The sequence below is a fragment of the Triticum aestivum genome, chromosome 3B (genome assembly GCF_018294505.1).
Source record: "Triticum aestivum cultivar Chinese Spring chromosome 3B, IWGSC CS RefSeq v2.1, whole genome shotgun sequence".
Taxonomy (NCBI): Eukaryota; Viridiplantae; Streptophyta; class Magnoliopsida; order Poales; family Poaceae; genus Triticum; species Triticum aestivum.
This window is the reverse complement of record NC_057801.1, coordinates 790020727-790039801: the sequence shown is the minus strand read 5'-3', so window position 1 is coordinate 790039801 and position 19075 is coordinate 790020727. Positions and strand designations below refer to the sequence as shown.

Here is a 19075-nt window from a genome sequence, read left to right as displayed (position 1 = left end):
ACTAATGCCTCAAACCCCATTAGTACCGGTTGGTGGCTCGAACCGGGACTAAAGGTTCAACCTTTAGTACCGGTTGGTGCCACGAACCGGTACTAATGGGCATCACACCCTTTAGTCCCGGTTCGTGGCACCAACTGGGACTAAAGGTCCCATTTGAACCGGGACTAATGACTGTACGGTCCCTAGCCGCTCGAACCGGGAATAATGCCCACATTAGTCCCGTTTCATAGTGCAACCGGGACTAATGCTCTTTTCTGGCCGAACCAAAGCCCTATTTTCTACTAGTGCACATTGACAATGTCGCTCTTGTTCTTCAGCATCTCCTCCTGGGCACGCCTATCGCCATCCTTCAAAGTTACAAGGATAAACTTTTAGTACTACAGATATGTTGAATTATTCTGTACATCAATAGCACGAGGAGCAGCTAAGGATTTATGTGTACATACACATGTCACATCTATTCCAATGAGGAAGTAAAGATTGTATAAGTTGTATATGTAAAGAACATTGTATAAGTTGAAAGGAAAAGAGGACTCACAAGCATGGTGTATGCCTTAGCAAGCAAGAGAAGAGTGGGGTAGAGACTCATGATAGCAAGAGCAGCTTCTTTTGTCACTTGTGGAACCTGATTTACATGCACAATAAATGAGAAAACTACTGCATGAAATGGACTATCCGGCAAAATTTGGTGGAGGTGGCCATATTCGCCCACTTACCTGCATAAGCTGAAGGGCGAATATATCGCTCACAGTGACCTTCTCAAGGTCAGAACACCTCTTCACAAGCTCGTCGTAGGTCAGGCAAAGTCAAGAGGTGCCAGTACCAGCAGAGAAGTTTCTGCTGTAGTAATCAATTATGCCCATATTTCTTTTCAGTATCAGCATACCCAGTGGTTCTTTGGACATCAAATCCTTCAAGAACCTCAGTCGTGAAGCAACTAAAAATAGAAGGCATATGGAGCAGTTAATAGGGCATACAACAGACATCCTGAATGGAAGGAATCATACTTAATAATGTTAAACAACGAGAAAAAAGCACTGCCATTCAGGGGTTAACATGATCGTCCAGGCTTCATGAGAAGAGTACATACACTCGTTTAATGCTCTCTGATCCATCTACAGTGTTTAAATCCCCTTCAACTAGATATATTAGCTTCCTTAGCCCACATTTCTGCAAAGGATACAACAAATGGAGGTATCACGTCATATTGTTGCTAAAATAACCACAACAAATCCATATATATGGACAAGAAATACAATTTCTTTGGGAAGAGATGCACAACCTACAGGCTCAAGCTTATGTCTAATAACATCATCCTTCATTATCTCATACCCAAATATGGTCTATGCTTTTCAATTAATGATAACAAAGAATAAGGAAAAAAAATCTCCCCGGCTAAGATCAGACTCAAGCAACATCAAATCACAGGGGATAGCATGCGGGCATAAAACATGGCTGGTCAAAAGACACTCAACATGTTGCAGGGAAACATTCCTTTCGTATTCAGCATGTTTGGAACCCAATTGAAATCTAAAATAAACAAGATATCACAAAGTTCTTCATCTAAAAAAAGAAGCATAGATATGATGAGCTGCTGCTCTTCGTGAAAATAAAAATCTTCTTTATCTAACTGTTTATTAGAGATGCCTCCATACCTGTGCCGCCAAACAGGCTAATGACTATGCCCATCAACTTATTTGCAACATGACCAAAACAATGTGTTGTGTTGTCACAACTGTTGATCAGGATTGTCACACGAAACAAATGGTAATCTACAATACAATTTTTTTATCACTATCAGTGAGAAATTGGAAGGGGGGCCTTGGCGCAGCGGCAAAGTTGTTGCCTTGTGACCATGAGGTCATGGGATCGAGTCCTGGAAAAAGCCTCTCGCAGAAATATAGGGAAAGGCTGCGTACTATAGAGCCAAAGCGGTCGGACCTTTCCCCGGACCCTGCACAAGCGGGAGCTACGTGCACCGGGCTGCCCTTTTATCTATTAGTGAGAAATTGAAAGCATGAAGAATTGGGAAAGTTAAGATGGAATGTTTATAATATTAATGACAAAAATCAAAGCTATTTTCAGATGGTACCTTCAGTCTTAGTTTTTGATATTTATATCTGTTGTCTTTAATTGAGCCAAGTAAATCATCCACATTTTTCCTTTCAACAATGAAATCAAGAACATAATCCGTGTCAAGTTCTTTATGGCGAGCAATCCAAAGAGCCTCTCCAACAGGAAAGTGTTTAATCTGGAAGACATGGTTCGAACAGAAGGATCATCACAATTTTCTTTGGCACATTAATTATATGAACAGTTCAATCTATGCAAAGCAACTTTGTTAATATTATTATGCTGTCTCCTTGCACACAAGCAAGAAAAAAGTGCAGTCAGCAATCATCAACACAGTGGGGAAGCAACCAAACATATTAGATAATTAATCCAGCAGTACAGGGCACTTAATTTAGAGCCGTGTTGATGCATATAATGACTTTTAGGAGTGTATTTTGGTTGCCTGAAGAAATGAACAAGGATAACACCCAGAGGAGTACCGATGAATTAGATACAAGAAGAAAGGAAAGGGCAAGCAGGGTTAAACAAACAAGAGTTCACATAACTCTCAATCCAACTAACCTCTACAGGAATATTAAACTGCGAGCATATATTATCAACAACTTTTCTTCTGGAACGAGGTCTGCACAAAAAGGGAGTAATCATAAGAGAACTGAATTTTGATGCATAGATGGATGATTAAATAAAACATAAAAAACTATTGGGTGCAACAATAATCAATTTGTTTCCTTGGAAAATAATTTAATTAAACAACATATAGAATCTAAATTTTATATACAGAAGTAGAAGGTTAAACAATATAAGTAACACGAGATAACGAATCAAAGTGTCATCAAAATTCACAATTCCAGCAGTAAGTGGACAAATATGTGAAATCCCTTGCCTATCTTATTTTAACAGAAATATTACCTCCATCCCATAATATAAGAACGGAGGGAGTAATATTAACATGAAGAATAGAATGCCCTTGCAGGTCATGTGAAAAAGAGACTAGGGACTAGGTACACATACTCCCAACCCTCAGTTACTTTACCCTCCTCAAAAGATATTTTTTGGGGAGGGGGGTTGCCTAAATATATTGTTTCTTTGATAAGACACTATGATCCTACTTAAATATTAGATACAACTAAAAAATATAACTCATGAGTAAGATACGATCATACAGACCCGAAAGTATCTCGATCATCCAATATCAGCACCACTTCATAAGCTTTCAGAAAACTTTCATTAGATTGATGAGGTGGCATAGCTAGTAAAGACTTCTCAGCAGAACCCTGACATTAGAAAAGAAAATGTTGCATTATGTTCCATTTGAAAAAGAAGGGTACGGAAAGGGAAAGTCAAATGTACCATTGCACTAAACGATTGCTATCCAAAAATTCCTCGAGATGAAAGAGGAGAATTAGTAGCACGGCCATTGTCTGAAAAAAATGGCATTAACTACAAAGATCAGCTAGAAGTAACATTTTGCTTATGGAATATATCATCATATTATATGCAAAGAAAGCATGCTAATACCAAAGGAACTGGAACTGGAACTGCCTGCTTTTGAGTTTGGAAGTCCACTTCTTTCAGAACCTGCAGTTGAGTAAAAGGAATTTATTATAATGCTGCTGGGGTACAATAATCGGTTATCTAGAAATTCATACTGCATGAGGAGAAAACTTTGTTAATACCTATCAGAGGACTGCTGCCGCCATATTCATCGAAATCTGAATCGCTGAGCACAACTGCAGGATGACCGGCCACCGTAAAAGGTCCTGCAGGACCATCCAATCCAGATCGTACGAGACAATCGCGAGCTGTCTCTTTGCCTTTTTCTGTTAGGTAATACCTACAGCAAACTCATACGATAAGTCCCAAGTCTATGCCTGGTATCTCAACAGAATTTGTGTGCTTGGAAAATAAAGCCCCAGAGAGAGAAAGGAGATGCAAACTGAACAGGGTGAGCTTCTGCTTGTATTCAGGGTGGAAATAAAGAAGGGAGATGAATGTAGGACCAAAATAATGAGCAAGATCTGGTTCATGTAGCAAACTGGCATATATCTGGAACATTCCCAAATGGCCACATGTGCAAGTTTTTTATAAACATGTTTCAGGTTCATATTGTGGACCACATAAGTACAAAGGAGCTATGGAATTGGACATGCCTGCTTCTATTCCATCGATAGAAATTGATGATATACCACCGCAGAGCTGTATGTTTAAGAGATATATTTTCTTAATTAGCTCAAAAGATTAGAGAGCATTATATTACCTAAGGTGCCCACAAGCATCAACTAGAAAACTATCAGATGTTGATACTCTGCTAGCACATATATATGACTTCACTGCTGCACTATATCAAACTTCTCCGACCAAGAGAAAAAACTGAAGTAGGAATGTTTCTGGATACAAGTTAAATTACTAGAGAACACATTTACCAAACAGCAAAAGCACACCAGAGGTTAGCCACATTTTTGGATCCAGCCGATCCACACCCAGACCAAAATATGTGAGAGGCTTTTCTATCCGGTGAGTGTCGCAAGAGCATGAATCTGATAAACTAGTGCATACACAATCATACTTAAATACATGAGAACCCCATGAACCCTCTAACGAGTCAAGTTCATGCTTACAGGTGATATATTTTATAGCTCCGGTGTCTCCTTGAGTTTGAGTCCATTAAAATACCATTTTATCATTTAAGAAAGATCAGGCAAAGTAAAAAGTTCGCAACCAATAGCTAGTAGAGCCACAATAGTACATTATACAACAATAGCCAGTGATGTGCAGGTAATAAAACTTGTGCTCTAATACGTGAGTATAAAACTTATTTGGTTTAGTCCCCTAAAAGATCCAATTCTTTTTTGATAAATGACGAAAAAACATAACAGTAACATGAGAATGAGCCTCATACATTACTTTGCAGGATTACTCTTTTTCTCAACCCGATCTTTATTTGTTAACGTCTTCATGCTATTCCATCCAGTGAAACTGTAACCATCATTCTGAGAATTCCTACTGTTATTTGGGATGCTCATAATACAACAGAGACAATTAGTTATGCACCAAAATATCAGCTGAAATCAGCAACTGTGGAATATACTGAATCACTGAAACTATTAGGAAACGTAGCATGCAGTTTCAAAAAAATTCCTACGCTCATGCAAGATCTATCTAGGAGATGCATAGCAACGAGTGGGGGAGAGTGTGTCCACGTACCATCGTAGACCGAAAGCGGAAGCGTTAACATAACACGGTTGATGTAGTCGAACGTCTTCTCGAATCAACCGATCAAGTACCGAACATACGGCACCTCCGAGTTTTGCACACGTTCAACTCGATGACGTCCCTCGAACTCTTGATCCAGTAGAGGTACGAAGGAGTCGACGAGTTCCGTCAGCACGACGAGGTGATGATGGTGTTGGTGAAGTGATGCATGCAGGGGTTCACCTAAGCACTACGACAATATGACCGGAGGAGTAAACGGTGGAGGGGGGCACCACACATGGCTAAACAATTGATGTCCTTTGGGGTGCCCCCCGCCCCGTATATAAAGAAGGGGGGAGGAGGCTAGCCACAAGGGGCACGCTAAGGAGGGGGGAGTCCTACTAGGACTCCACTCCTAGTAGGATTTGCCCCCCCCCTCTTTTTTTCCTTCTTATGGAGGGGGAAAAGGGGAAGGGAGAGGGAAGAGGAGAAGGAAAGGGGGGCGCGCCCCCTCCCCTAGTCCAATTTGGACTCCCCATGGGATGGGGGCACATGCACCCCTTGTGGGCTGCCTCCCCTCTCCCCTATGGCCCATGTAGGCCCAACAATTCTCGGGGGATTCCAGTAACCTCCTGGTACTCCGGAAAATACCCGAACCTTTCCGAAACCATTCCGGTGTCCGACTACTATCGTCCAATATATAAATCTTTACCCATCGACCATTTCGAGACTCCTCGTCATGTCTGGGATCTCATCCGGGACTCTGAACAACCTTCGGTCACCAAAACACATAACTCATATAATACCTATCATCATCGAACGTTAAGCGTGCAGACCCTACGGGTTTGGGAACTATGTAGACATGAATGTAGGATCAAAAGTATGTCTAGAGGGGGGGGGGTGTGATTAGACTACTTTACCAAATAAAAGCCTAGCCTTTTCCCAATTTTAATTCTTGGCAGATTATAGCAACTTAGCACTAGTCTAGTAATCAACCTACACATGCAATTCTAAGAGTATAGCAGCGGAATATAAATCATTGCATATGAAGGTAAAGGGGAGGAGTTTGGAGGGAGCAAACGCAATGTTGACACGAAGATTTTTGGTGTGGTTCCGATAGGTGGTGCTATCGTACATCCACGTTGATGGATACTTCAACCCACGAAGGGTAACAGCTGTGTGAGTCCATAGGGGGCTCCACCCATGAAGGGTCCATGAAGAAGCAACCTTGTATATACCACCATGGCCATTGCCCACGAAGGACTTGCCTCACTTGGGTAGATCTTCATGAAGTAGGAGATCTCCTTGCCCTTACAAACTCCTTGGTTCAACTCCACAATCTTGAAGAGGCTCCCAAGTGACACCTAACCAATCTAGGAGACACCACTCTCCAAAAGGTAATAGATGGTGTGTTGATGATGAACTCCTTGCTCTTGTGCTTCAAATGATAGTCTCCCCAACACTCAACTCTCTCTCACAGATTTGGCTATGGTGGAAAGATGATTTGAGTGGAAAGCAACTTCGGGAAGGCTACAGATCAATATTCTTGTGGTTGGAATGGATTGTCTTGGTCTCAAGACATGAGTAGGTGGTTCTCTCTCAGAAAATGAATGCTGGAAGTGTAGGCACGTTCGGATGGCTCTCTCTACGAATGAAGAGTGGGTGGAGGGGTATATATAGCCTCCACACAAAATCTAACCGTTACACACAGATTCTCAAACTCGGTGAGACCAAATGGTGAAACTCGGCCAGACCAATTCAGTTCAAAATGTGAACGTTTGGCTTTTCGGTGGGACCGATATGATCAACTCGGTGGGACCGATGTGCTAGCGTTAGGGCATAACTTGATCTTGGTGGGACCGATCACATGAACTCGGTGGGACCTATTTCAGTAATAGGAAAAAAGAGAGTTGGTCAGGCAAACTCGGTGGGACCGATCGCTCATTTCGATGAGACCGAAACGTTACAAAAAGGAAACAGGGAGTTTGCATTGTGAACTCGGTGGGACTGATCGCTCATTTAGGTGAGACCGAAACGTTACGAAGGGAATCAGAGAGTTTGCAATCCCATCTCGGTGAGACCGAGATCCCTATCGGTGAAACTAAAGTGATTATGGTTTGTGGCAGTGTCTATGTTAACTGAACTCGGTGGCGCCGGATAGATCAAATCGGTGGGCCCGAGTTTGACCTTTGGGTTTAGGACATATGTGGAAATGTGAAAGTGGCTGAGGGTTTTGGAGCATATCACTAAGAATTTTGAGCAAGCAAGCCATTAAGCAACACCTCATCCCCTTTTAATAGTATTGGCTTTCCTATGGACTCAATGTGATCTTGGATCACTAAAATGAAAATGTAGAGTCTTCAGCTTGTTACCAATATGTGTCCTTAGCATTTTGAGGGGTCCACATCTCTAGTCCATGCCGTGCCAATCATTGAACTTCCTGAAATGATCATCTTGAAAGAGTATTAGTTCAATGAGCTATATGTTGTTAAGAATTACCAAAACCACCCAGAGATTAGTTGGACTTTTAATCTCCTCCTTTTTGGTAATTGATTACAACATATAGATCAAAGCTTCAACAAATGATAATAAGAATGAAATACATCATCGCTTTAAGAAGTATGTGATAAGCAAGAGCTCCCCCTAAATTTGTGCATTATTTAAGATTTGCTTTTGAATGCAAATGCACAATCAATTAGGATCATGTGTTACTCTTCCATGTCAGATACATCTTGGTGGAGCGCTCAAAATGATAGAAAGAGGAACATGCACTTGTCACCAAGGCAAAGTGAATGATCATACATAAGAGATAGTGAATATCATCATCCAAGCACAAGCATTAAGTATGATATGATCAAACACATGACCAAACAAGTATCACACACACATAACTATAACGTATCAACCAAGAAAGCAAGCAAATAAGTTGCAAAAGAAGCAAAGCTCTCTCTCTCTCTCTCTCTCTTAGCCTATGATCTATACACTTTCTCCCCATTTGGCAACAAGTTACCAAAAAGCTTGAAAATGCATAGTGCTATGCGACTCTCTAAGCTTGATCTTCAGGAGGTGGCGTTGAGAGGACTCCAAGGACGAATGCATTTGTTGAAGTTGATGGAGCTGGTGGAGTTGCAACCGGAGGGGCAACTGAAGCTGTGGTTGCAGGTACTGACGCAGTAGCTCTTGTGTCTATCATTGGCACTGCTGCAGATCTCTGTGCCCTAGGCACTCTCTGAAACACTTCTGTGGTTCCTTTCCCTTTCCTCTCTGCAGCTTCTTCTTGGAGATGCTCAACTGCTGTTTGCATTTCTGTCACCTTCAAGTCAAGATGATAGAACTTTGTTTCAATGATCCTTTCCAGGCTCTCTTGATTCTGAGTCAGGGTGGCCAATCCTTTCTCAATCCTCAAAGTATCTTGAATAAGATATCGAAGTTGGTCTTGCTTTGACTTGAGGAAAACCTGTGAAGCCTCTTCAGCACTTGGCATCTTGGCTGCCTTCTCAACTTTTGCTTTCTACCTCTTCTCTTGAGCCTCTACTGATGTGGGATCTTCAGCATTCATGACAACTGTGTTGTCCTCAAAGTCAGGCCTCAAGGGAAGGTGCTCTTTGTCCAACAAATACACACATTTGCTCATCTTGGAGTTAATAAGCATCTGGATGTGTGGAGCATACCCACATGATCTTTTCTAGTTAGCAGTTGTTCTCTTGATGGTCTCAACAATCAAACTCATCACTTTGAACTTTTGGGGCAAATCAAATAGCTGAAGCAAGTTGATGGAGTGGCCTCTGATCATCCTATGATCTCCTGATTTGGGCAACAAGGTGTGCCTCAAAATGGTGTTCATGGTGGCCAATCCTGATATCAGATAGTACACTGAGCCTAGCTTATGCGTCTCCAAGGCCTTGTCAGGTATCTCCTTGTACATGTTGGCCATGGAGTTGTGGTCCTTCTTGCGCTCAGCATAGACATCAATATCTTCCTTAGCTTCTTCAGGGGCATTAATGAGCTTTGCCCACTCAGCAACAGAAGACTGGTACCTAGTACCTTCAGACATCCAAACAATCTTGCCATCAGGGTAGAAGTGAGCTGTTGAATAGAACTGCATGATAAGCTCATCGTTCCATTTGGTCAATTTCTGACCCACAAAAGTGTCAAATCCATTTAGCCTGAAGCTCTCATGCACTCCTGGAAAATGGTCTTCATTGGCATCAATGTATTTCCATTCCACCCACTTCATGTCACACACAATGGGCTTCTTATCTAGGATCACAGTCTCATAGAAGTCATGATGTTCCTTGGTGTGAAACCTGTAGTCCACAACAGTTCTTCTCCTCACAGCATAGGGATCTGCTTGTCTCCACAATCTGAGACTTGCATCCTTTCTCTCCTTCATATTCTTAGCTACTAGATGATTGTCATCATGATCCGGAATCTTTGCCTTCAATTTACTGAGCACTTGGGCTTCCTCTTCTTCTTCTTCTTCTTCTTCTTCTTCTTCTTCAATCTTAGGCACTGGGGCCTTTTTCTTCTCTACAGCGGGAATGTTTCTAGTGCCTCTCTTTGGTGCAGACTTGGAAGCTTGAGCTGGAGCTTTGGGGGCAGTCTTGGGCTTTGAAGGAGCAGCCCCAGACTTGATGGCACCCCCCATCATCTTTTGAGACTTGGAAGGAGGTGCATCTCTCTCTTCCTCCTCCTCTTCTACAGAATCTCTCACCATTGATGGCTTTCCAATCACTCTAGAAATAGTTTTCCTGACTTTTTCCTTTCTTTTCTTTCCATCTCCACCTTCTCTGGTCTCAAGAGTAAATTCCATAGTTTCTTGTGTTGATGCTCTGGCTTTTGACATTGGCACTCTTCTGGGAGGAGCCTTCTTGTTCAGACTTGGCTTTGTAGAAGCAGTTGTGCCAAATTCTTTCTTGACAACTGATACGTCTCCAACGTATCTATAATTTATGAAGCATTCGTGCTATTTTATTATCTGTTTTGAATGATTACGAGCTTTATTATACACTTTTATATTACTTTTGGGACTAACCTATTAACCGGAGGCCCAACCCATATTGCTGTTTTATTGCCTGTTTCAGTATTTCGAAGAAAAGGAATATCAAACGGAGTCCAAACGGAATGAAACCTTCGGGAGCGTGATTTTTGGAAAGGATATGATCCGGGAGACTTGGAGTTCAAGCCAGGGAAGGTTCGAGGAAGCTAGGAGATAGGAGGGGGCGCCCACCCCCTGGGCGCGCCCCTATCTCCTGGGCCCCTCGAGGCTCCCCCGACCGACTTCTTTCGCCTATATAAGTCCACGTACCCTAAAAACATCGAAGACGAAGATAGATCGGGAGTTCCGCCGTCGCAAGCCTCTGTAGCCATCAAAAACCTCTCGGGAGCCCGTTCCGGCACCCTGCCGGAGGGGGAATCCATCACCTGTGGCCATCTTTATCATCCCGACGCTCTCCATGACGAGGAGGGAGTAGTTCACCCTCGGGGATGAGGGTATGTACCAGTAACTATGTGTTTGATCTCTCTCTCTCTCTCTCTCTCTCATGTTCTCTCTATGGAACGATCTTGATGTATCGTGAGCTTTGCTATTATAGCTGGATCTTATGATGTTTCCCCCCCCCTCTACTCTCTTATGATGAATTGAGTTTTCCTCTTGAAGTTATCTTATCGGATTGAGTCTTTAAGGATTTAAGAACAGTTGATGTATGTCTTGCCGTGTTTATCTGTGGTGACAATGGGATATCATGTGCCACTTGATGTATGTTTTGGTGGTCAACTTGCGGGTTCCGCCCATGAACCTATGCATAAGGGTTGGCACACGTTTTCGTCTTGACTCTCTGGTAGAAACTTTGGGGCACTCTTTGAAGTACTTTGTGTTGGTTGAATAGATGAATCTGAGATTGTGTGACGCATATCATATAATCATGCCCACGGATACTTGAGGTGACAATGGAGTATCTAGGTGACATTAGGGTTTTGGTTGATTTGTGTCTTAAGGTGTTATTCTAGTACGAACTCTTGAATAGATTGATCCGAAAGAATAACTTTGAGGTGGTTTCGTACCCTACCATAATCTCTTCATTTGTTCTTCGCTATTAGTGGCTTTGGAGTGACTCTTTGTTGCATGTTGAGGGATTGTTATATGATCTATCTATGTTATTATTGTTGAGAGAACTTGCAGTAGTGAAAGTATGAACCCTATGCTTTGTTTCCTATCATTGCAATACCGTTTACACTCACTTTTATCATGAGTTACCTTGCCGTTTTTATATTTTCAGATTACAAATACTCATATCTACCATCCGTATTGCACTTGTATCACCATCTCTTCGCCGAACTAGTGCACCTATACAATTTACCATTGTATTGGGTGTGTTGGGGACACAAGAGACTCTTTGTTAGTTGGTTGCAGGATTGCTTGAGAGAGACCATATTCATCCTATGCCTCCCACGGATTGATAAACCTTAGGTCATCCACTTGAGGGAAATTTGCTACTGTCCTACAAACCTCTGCACTTGGAGGCCCAACAACGTCTACAAGAAGAAGGTTGTGTAGTAGACATCAAGCTCTTTTCTGGCGCCGTTGCCAGGGAGGCTAGGTAAGCGGCACTCACACCCCGTCAACTAAGCTCTTTTCTGGCGCCATTGCCGGGGAGGTGAGTGCTTGAAGGTATATCTTTAGATCTTGCAATCGAATCTTTTTGTTTCTTTTTTTATCACTAGTTTAGTTTATAAAAGAAAAACTACAAAAAATGGAGTTAAGCTTGTCTCATACGCTTCATCTTTTTAATATCTTTAGTGAGTATGATGGAAAGGAAAATTATGCTCAATTGCTAGAAGAAGAATGCATTAAAATGTTTGGTACTAGATCTTTGTATGATGAGCATGATTGCAATGTTGTTAGTATGAATTCCTTGAATATCCATGATGCTAATGATATGCAATGCCACAAGCTTGAGGATGCTATGTTTGATGAATATGATATGTTTAGTCCCCCAATTTTGATGAGAATATTTATTATGATGAAAGCATGCCTCCTATTTATATGATTATATTGATGAAAGTGGATTTGGAGAGGTCATGACTTTATTGAGTGATGAATCCACTATTTCGGAAGAGGTTCCAATTGATTATGAGAACAAAGTTGCTATCTATGATGATTATTATGATGATTTGTATGCTATTAAGAATAATGATAACCATGAAACTTGTCATCATGATTTTAGTTTTCAATTGGATTATGCCTCACATGATAATTATTTTGTTGAGTTTGCTCCCACTACTATTCCGAGTGAGAAGAATTTTGCTTATGTGGAGAGTAGTAAATTTTCTATGCTAGTAGATCATGAAAAGAATGCTTTAGGTGCTGGTTATATTGTTGAATTCACTCATGATGCTACTGAAAATTATTATGATGGAGGAACATATGCTTGTAGGAATTGCAATAATATCAAGTTTCCTCCCTATGTGTTGAAAATCTTGAAGTTATGCTTGTTTTGCCTTCCTATGCTAGTTGATTATTGTTTCCATAAGTTGTTTGCTCACAAAATCCCTATGCATAGGAAGTGTTGAAAATTATTATGAGGGAGGAACATAAGCTTTTGTTTCAATAAAGTGCCAAGTAAGATCTTTAGGATGGCTTACGGTGATAGTTGCGTTGATCCTGCTAAAAATCAGAAACTTTTCCACCCAGTAAATTAGTTTTGATAATTCACAGAAACGTGCTTCTGATATTATTCTATTTTCTCTGGATTGGTACACAAATTGATTAGGACTTCCTAATTTGGTAGGATTTTTGTATTTCCAGAAATATACGGTTGATACAGATTACTACAGACTGTTCTGTTTTTTACAGATTCTGTTTTCTATGTGTTGTTTGCTTATTTTGATGAATCTATGAGTAGTATCGGAGGGTATGAACCATAGAAAAGTTGGAATACAGTAGATATTACACCAGTATGAATTTAGAATGAGTTCATTACAGTACCTAAGTGGTGGTTTTATTTTCTTATACTAATGGAGCTTACGAGTTTTCTGTTGAGTTTTGTGTTGTGAAGTTTTCAAGTTTTGGGTAAAGATTTGATGGACTACGGAATAAGGAGTGGCAAGAGCCTAAGCTTGGGGATTCCCAAGGCACCCCAAGGTAATATTCAAGTACAACCAAGAGCCTAAGCTTGGGGATGCCCCGCAAGGCATCCCCTCTTTCGTCTTCGTTCATCAGTAACTTTACTTGGAGCTATATTTTTATTCACCACATGATATGTGTTTTGCTTGGAGCGTCATTTTCTTTTGTTTTTCTTTCTGTTATTTAGAATAATGTTTTGCATCTTTATTTTCAATAAAAATGTCAAGGATAGCCTTTACCATGCTTATTTTGCTAGTATACATGTTGCTGTTTGAAAACAGAAAGTTTACTGCTGTTGCAAAAATTCCCTAGAAAAGTCAGAGAATGGTATAATGTTGAAACTTTTTGCATATTGAGCTATGATAAATCTTCTACAGCGTAGTATTTTTCTAATAATTTTTGGAGTTAGGGAAGTATGATGAATCTTGCGTTCTTTACAGACTATACTGTTTTGGCAGATTGCTGTTATGTTTGCGTTGTTTGCATATGTTTGCTTGTTTAATGATCTATTATATAATTAAAATAGAAGTCAAACAAGCCATCACGTTAATCCACATATGCTAAAAAAATAGTATCCATTGATTTTAATTATAACGGTTGAGATAAAAAGATGAACAAAGTTACGTAGAACATCTATTGGGTACAATCTGTCACGTCCAAATAGATATGTATTTACACTGGAGCCAAACACGATTATATTAATAGGAAAAAGGGTGTAGTCCGACGGGAGCCAAACAGGAATAACAAGGGGGAAAAAAGCAGTAGTCCGGTTGGCACACGTAATAGGCACCACCGTGAGCGAGGTGCAATTTGTATTGCCGTCCAAAAGTAAAAAAACATGACATCATCGCTCATGTCATTTATCAATTAATTTTGGCAGCTTTATCTATTAGCAATTTGGTAAGCATACTATATACAATAAATTTGTATCAGATACGTATGTTTTTAGATTATAGAAGTAAAAAAGGTTCTCATATACATACGTATGTCAAATTCCTTAAATAGTTAATTTTTTATCTATTATATTATTATTAAGACAGTAGAAAAAGAACGGTGGAGATTTAATGCACTAGAATTAAGAGGTTTGAACGATCCAGATTTATCATCATAAACACACCGACGTGGCCATGTCCTAAAAGCAGTTTTTTTCCAGGGTTGCTAAAAAACAGTCAAGCAGACTAAATATACGTCGCATGCAAAAAAAATGCTAAATATACGTATACAAGTTGGTTATGTTCCAGCTAAAGAAAAGGAGGTCACATGCACGTGTACAACTTGATACTTTTCTTTCCTTTTGAAAGCGTACAATTTGATAGTTAGTTACCAGATTGATTCCTGGCCTGATTGATTTTTGTGGGAAAATCAGGTTTAAGTGTCGTGATCGTATTGGGGCAGGAGATATTGTCCAATCTTATGTAGTAATAGGCAAGCCCGGCCAGCAATCTTGGTAGCACGACGAGGCCGCATATACGGCAGCCCTCCGGCAACCCAGCGTGGATCTGGGGCGCTCCATGTCTTGGTAGCAGGCACTTCGTACTGGCAGGATCCACACCCACCATGAACCTCAGACGGGCAAGAGATTCAGCATGTCATGACAGCATCTCATCGAGTACAAAAGAAATTCAGTGTCCGTTGTGCGTGCAAAGGAGGAAGAGGAGGTAGCGATACTTCTGTGGGATATGGTCGTTAGCCTTTACAACTTTGGCAGGATCCAAATCCACCATGAACCTTCAGCATGCCATGGCAACATCTAATAGATCACCTAAAGAAGGATCGTGATGCCACACAATCCCACAAAAAATTCTGACTCCACTATGGGTGCAAAGGAGGAAAAGGAGAAAGCGATACACTATCGCCTGGGCAAGCGAGAGATCCAACATGTCATGACAGCCTCATCCACCATGAACCTTTAGCATGCCATGACAACATCTGATAGACGACCTAAAGGACTGTGATGCCACAAATCCCAACAAAAATTCAGAGTCCACTGTGGGTGCAAAGGAGGAAAAGGAGAAAGTGGTACTTCCGTGGGCTGGGCAAGCGAGAGATTCAAAATGTCATGACAGCATCTCATCGAGCAGCTAAAGAAAGATCGTGATGGCCAAAATCCCACAAGAAATCGATTGTCCACTGTGCATGTAAAGAAGGAAGAGGAAAAGGCGACAGTTCTGTGGGCTGTGGTGGTTCCTCAGCTCCGCGGAAGCTAAAGTGATACTTCTGTGGGCTTTGATCATTCCTCGCGCTTCAAGGAATCTAAAATGATACTTCTATGGGCTGTTGTCTAGGAGATTGAGGTAGCAATAATCTTACCATGTTGACCTCTACTCTGCAGAAGCTAATGAGTTTCTGGACTCTATCAGGCTCACACACGAGACTCTCAGAAAAAGAATAAACAAGGTTAGCCTTTTTTTTTTTGCGGAAAAACAAGGTTAGCCTGTTGACTAAACCATTCATAACAAACACAAATTTAACCATGTATCTAGGAGGACTAAATATATTTCATTGTCATCTATAGCTAATATGAAACTGGTGGGATATAATATGATGTTTCATTGCCAAAAAATTGTACAAAATTCATACCACATGGCGAACTTATAGAAATAAAGAGGGTACAGAGGGCAAAACAAGAAGGGAGTAACGGATCTGAATATGGACATTCTACACACGCTGCACCTTTTTCCTATAGAGGAACTAATTTAACTGATGAAGAAACCTAATTAACAAAACTCTTCGAAGAAAACAAAAGCACCTTGTATGTGCAAGGTGCGCATAGTAGAAGCATGCGCAGGTATGCCACCGCGTTAACCTAAAAACACAAGTGCAATTGAACAATTAATATAGTTCGGTGGACAAAGGCAAGAAAGATTTATGTATGAATCATCTATTGTTCATATGTAATTACCCCCAAAAATGTTGATGGAAGACGGACACCAAAAGATGTGTAGTGGAAGAGGAAAAACTAAGAATTTGTATATTCATATCCAATATTGGTTAGTTGTGGGTCTAACAAATGGAAGGACAAGGAAGGAAATATGCGTACCAAAATTACTATATTAGCATGTGTGGAAGCATGTCCAGACATGATAGTGCACAAAACAACAACAATGATGATGTTACAGTTGTACTATACACTAATGTTAGAATTTAATGTTGGTTGAGATGTTTTAAAAAGTGCAGATCGAATACACAAAACAATTGATTAGAAGATGATAAGGAATAGTTAAAAAAACGTACCAAGCACTATATTCCCTCATGGTAAGATAACATAATGATGTTTGTTTTTCAGTTGTCACATACCAAGTAAGTTACCAAGAACTTAATTTATACAGTAAAAAGTTCAGTGAGTACACTAATATTCCCTCATGGTAAGATAACATAATTAGAACAATCACAAATGAGGTTCACACTTTGTAGACGATAAATTTTATGTGATTTTACGTTCTACGAGCTACCAACATCTCAATAACAATATAGATACAAAAAGAAATAGAATATCTAGTCGCACAAATGCGCGGGTTACCCTGCTAGTTCTATTTGAGGATAGGAGTATTAAATATGTAGAGGCATTTAGTATGCAATGTTGAATAATAATTTTAGTGATTTGTTACAGTAGAAAATGTTAAGGTTTTGCATTGGTTTATACTAACCTATCTCACGAGTTCTTGTTGAGTTTGGTGTGGATGAAGCTTTTGATAAAAAGAGAAACCATGATATGAGAGGAATTAAGGAGACACAAAAGCTCAAGCTTGGGGATGCCCAAGGCACCCCAAGATAATATTTCAAGAAGTCTCAAGCATCTAAGCTTGGGGATGCCCCGTTAGGCATCCCACCTTTCTTCTTCAACAACTATCGGTTAGTATCAGTTGAGCCTAAGTTTTTGCTTCTTCACATGAGTTGTGCTATCCTTGCAATGTCATTTTATTTTGTTTTGCTTGCTGTTTGAATACAATACCATGATCTGAAATTCTTTAATGAGAGAGAGTCTTCACATAGTTACAAAATTATTTAGCTACTCATTGATCTTCACTTATATATTTTTGGAGTAGTTTTTCATTTACTCGTGTGCTTCACTTATATCCTATGAGTAAATTGTTGAATGAGTTGATTGTCATAAATCTGAAATTATATATGTCTCATTTGCTTATCCCATGGGGAGTAATGACTTCACATCTAAGAAGTAGAGGTTGTAAATTTATTGAAGGTTAGCAAGCATTGTATTGGTCATTTGAACAATTCATGAAAGAATATTGAAGGAAGAGAGATTTCACATATAAATATACTATCTTAGACATCTTTTATAATTGTGAGAACTCATTAAGTATGACATGCTAAAGAGTTGATGTTGGACAAGGAAGACAACATAATGGGTTATGTTTTCTCACATCTCAGTTAAAATATATTGTCATGGATCACTCAAACATGTTGAGCTTGCCTTTCCCCCTCATGCTAGCCAAAATTCCTTGCACCAAGTAGAGATACTAATTGTGCTTCCAAATATCCTCAAACCCAGTTTTTGCCATGAGTGTCCACCATACCTACCTATATGTGGTATTTACCTGCCGTTCCAAGTAAATTTGCATGTGCCAAACTCTAAACCTTCAAACAATAATCTGTTTTGTATGCCGAACCGCTCATGTAGCGACTAGGGGATGTCAGTATCTTCCATGCTAGGTGGGTTATTCTCAAGATGAGTGGACTCTGCTCATCATTCACGAGAAAAATGGCTGTTAACCGGGATGCCCAGTCCCATGATCAAAAGATCAAAATCAGATCAAAAATAATTGCAAACAAAACTCCCCCAGGTTTGATGTTAGTTGGAGGCACCCGTTGTTTTGGACAAGCCATGGATTGATGATTGTTGGTGGAGGGGGAGTAAAAACTTTACCATTCTATTTGGGAACCGCCTGTAATGTATGTAGTATGGAAGATACCGGGAACTCTTGGTTGTTATGTTGACAATGAGATCATACCTCTCAAAATTATTTATCTCTATTTCAAAATCGAGCTCTGGCACCTCTGCAAATCTCTGCTTCCCTCTGCGAAGGGCCTATCTTTTAATTTATGTCTTTTACTTTATGCAAGAGTCAAGGTGATGTTCACCTTTCCCTTTTTCATTTTATCCTTTGGAAGCACCTCGTGTTGGAAAAATCCTGATATATATATCTAATTGGATGTAAGTTAGCATGAACTATTATTGTTGACATCACCTAAAGGTGAATACGTTGGGAGGCAACACTATAAGCCCCTATCTTTCTCAGTGTCCGATTAAAACTCCATAACCATTAGTATTGCGTGAGTGTTAGCAATTGTGGAAGACTATATGATAGTTGAGTATGTGAAATTTGCTAAATCAAAGCTCTGACATAGACCCTTCCTGAAAATAAGATGAATTGCAATTGTTTGATGACTGAGAACATAGTTTGCTCGTTTTCAAGAATGTTTATGGTCTATGCTTTAACATGTGAATTGCTTGTTGCTTGTTCGTGAGAAGTTTTATGAGATGAACCACTGTTATGACATATAATCATGCTAGAAAAGGTGATTGAAATTATCACTGATCAAACTTGTGCACCTTCTAGCATTCACACTTCATAAATTCTTTATTTTATCATTTGCCTATGCGAGGACGAGCATGAATTAAGCTTGGGGATGCTGATACGTCTCCAATGTATCTATTATTTATGA

At 40.1% G+C, this 19075-nt stretch overlaps 1 pseudogene; it reads right to left on the bottom strand.

Annotated features, from left to right (window-relative positions):
- Window positions 1-281: 281 nt before the first annotated feature.
- LOC123067918 (crossover junction endonuclease MUS81-like) lies at window positions 282-9502 on the bottom strand (annotated as a pseudogene).
- Between the last annotated feature and the right edge of the window lie 9573 nt (window positions 9503-19075).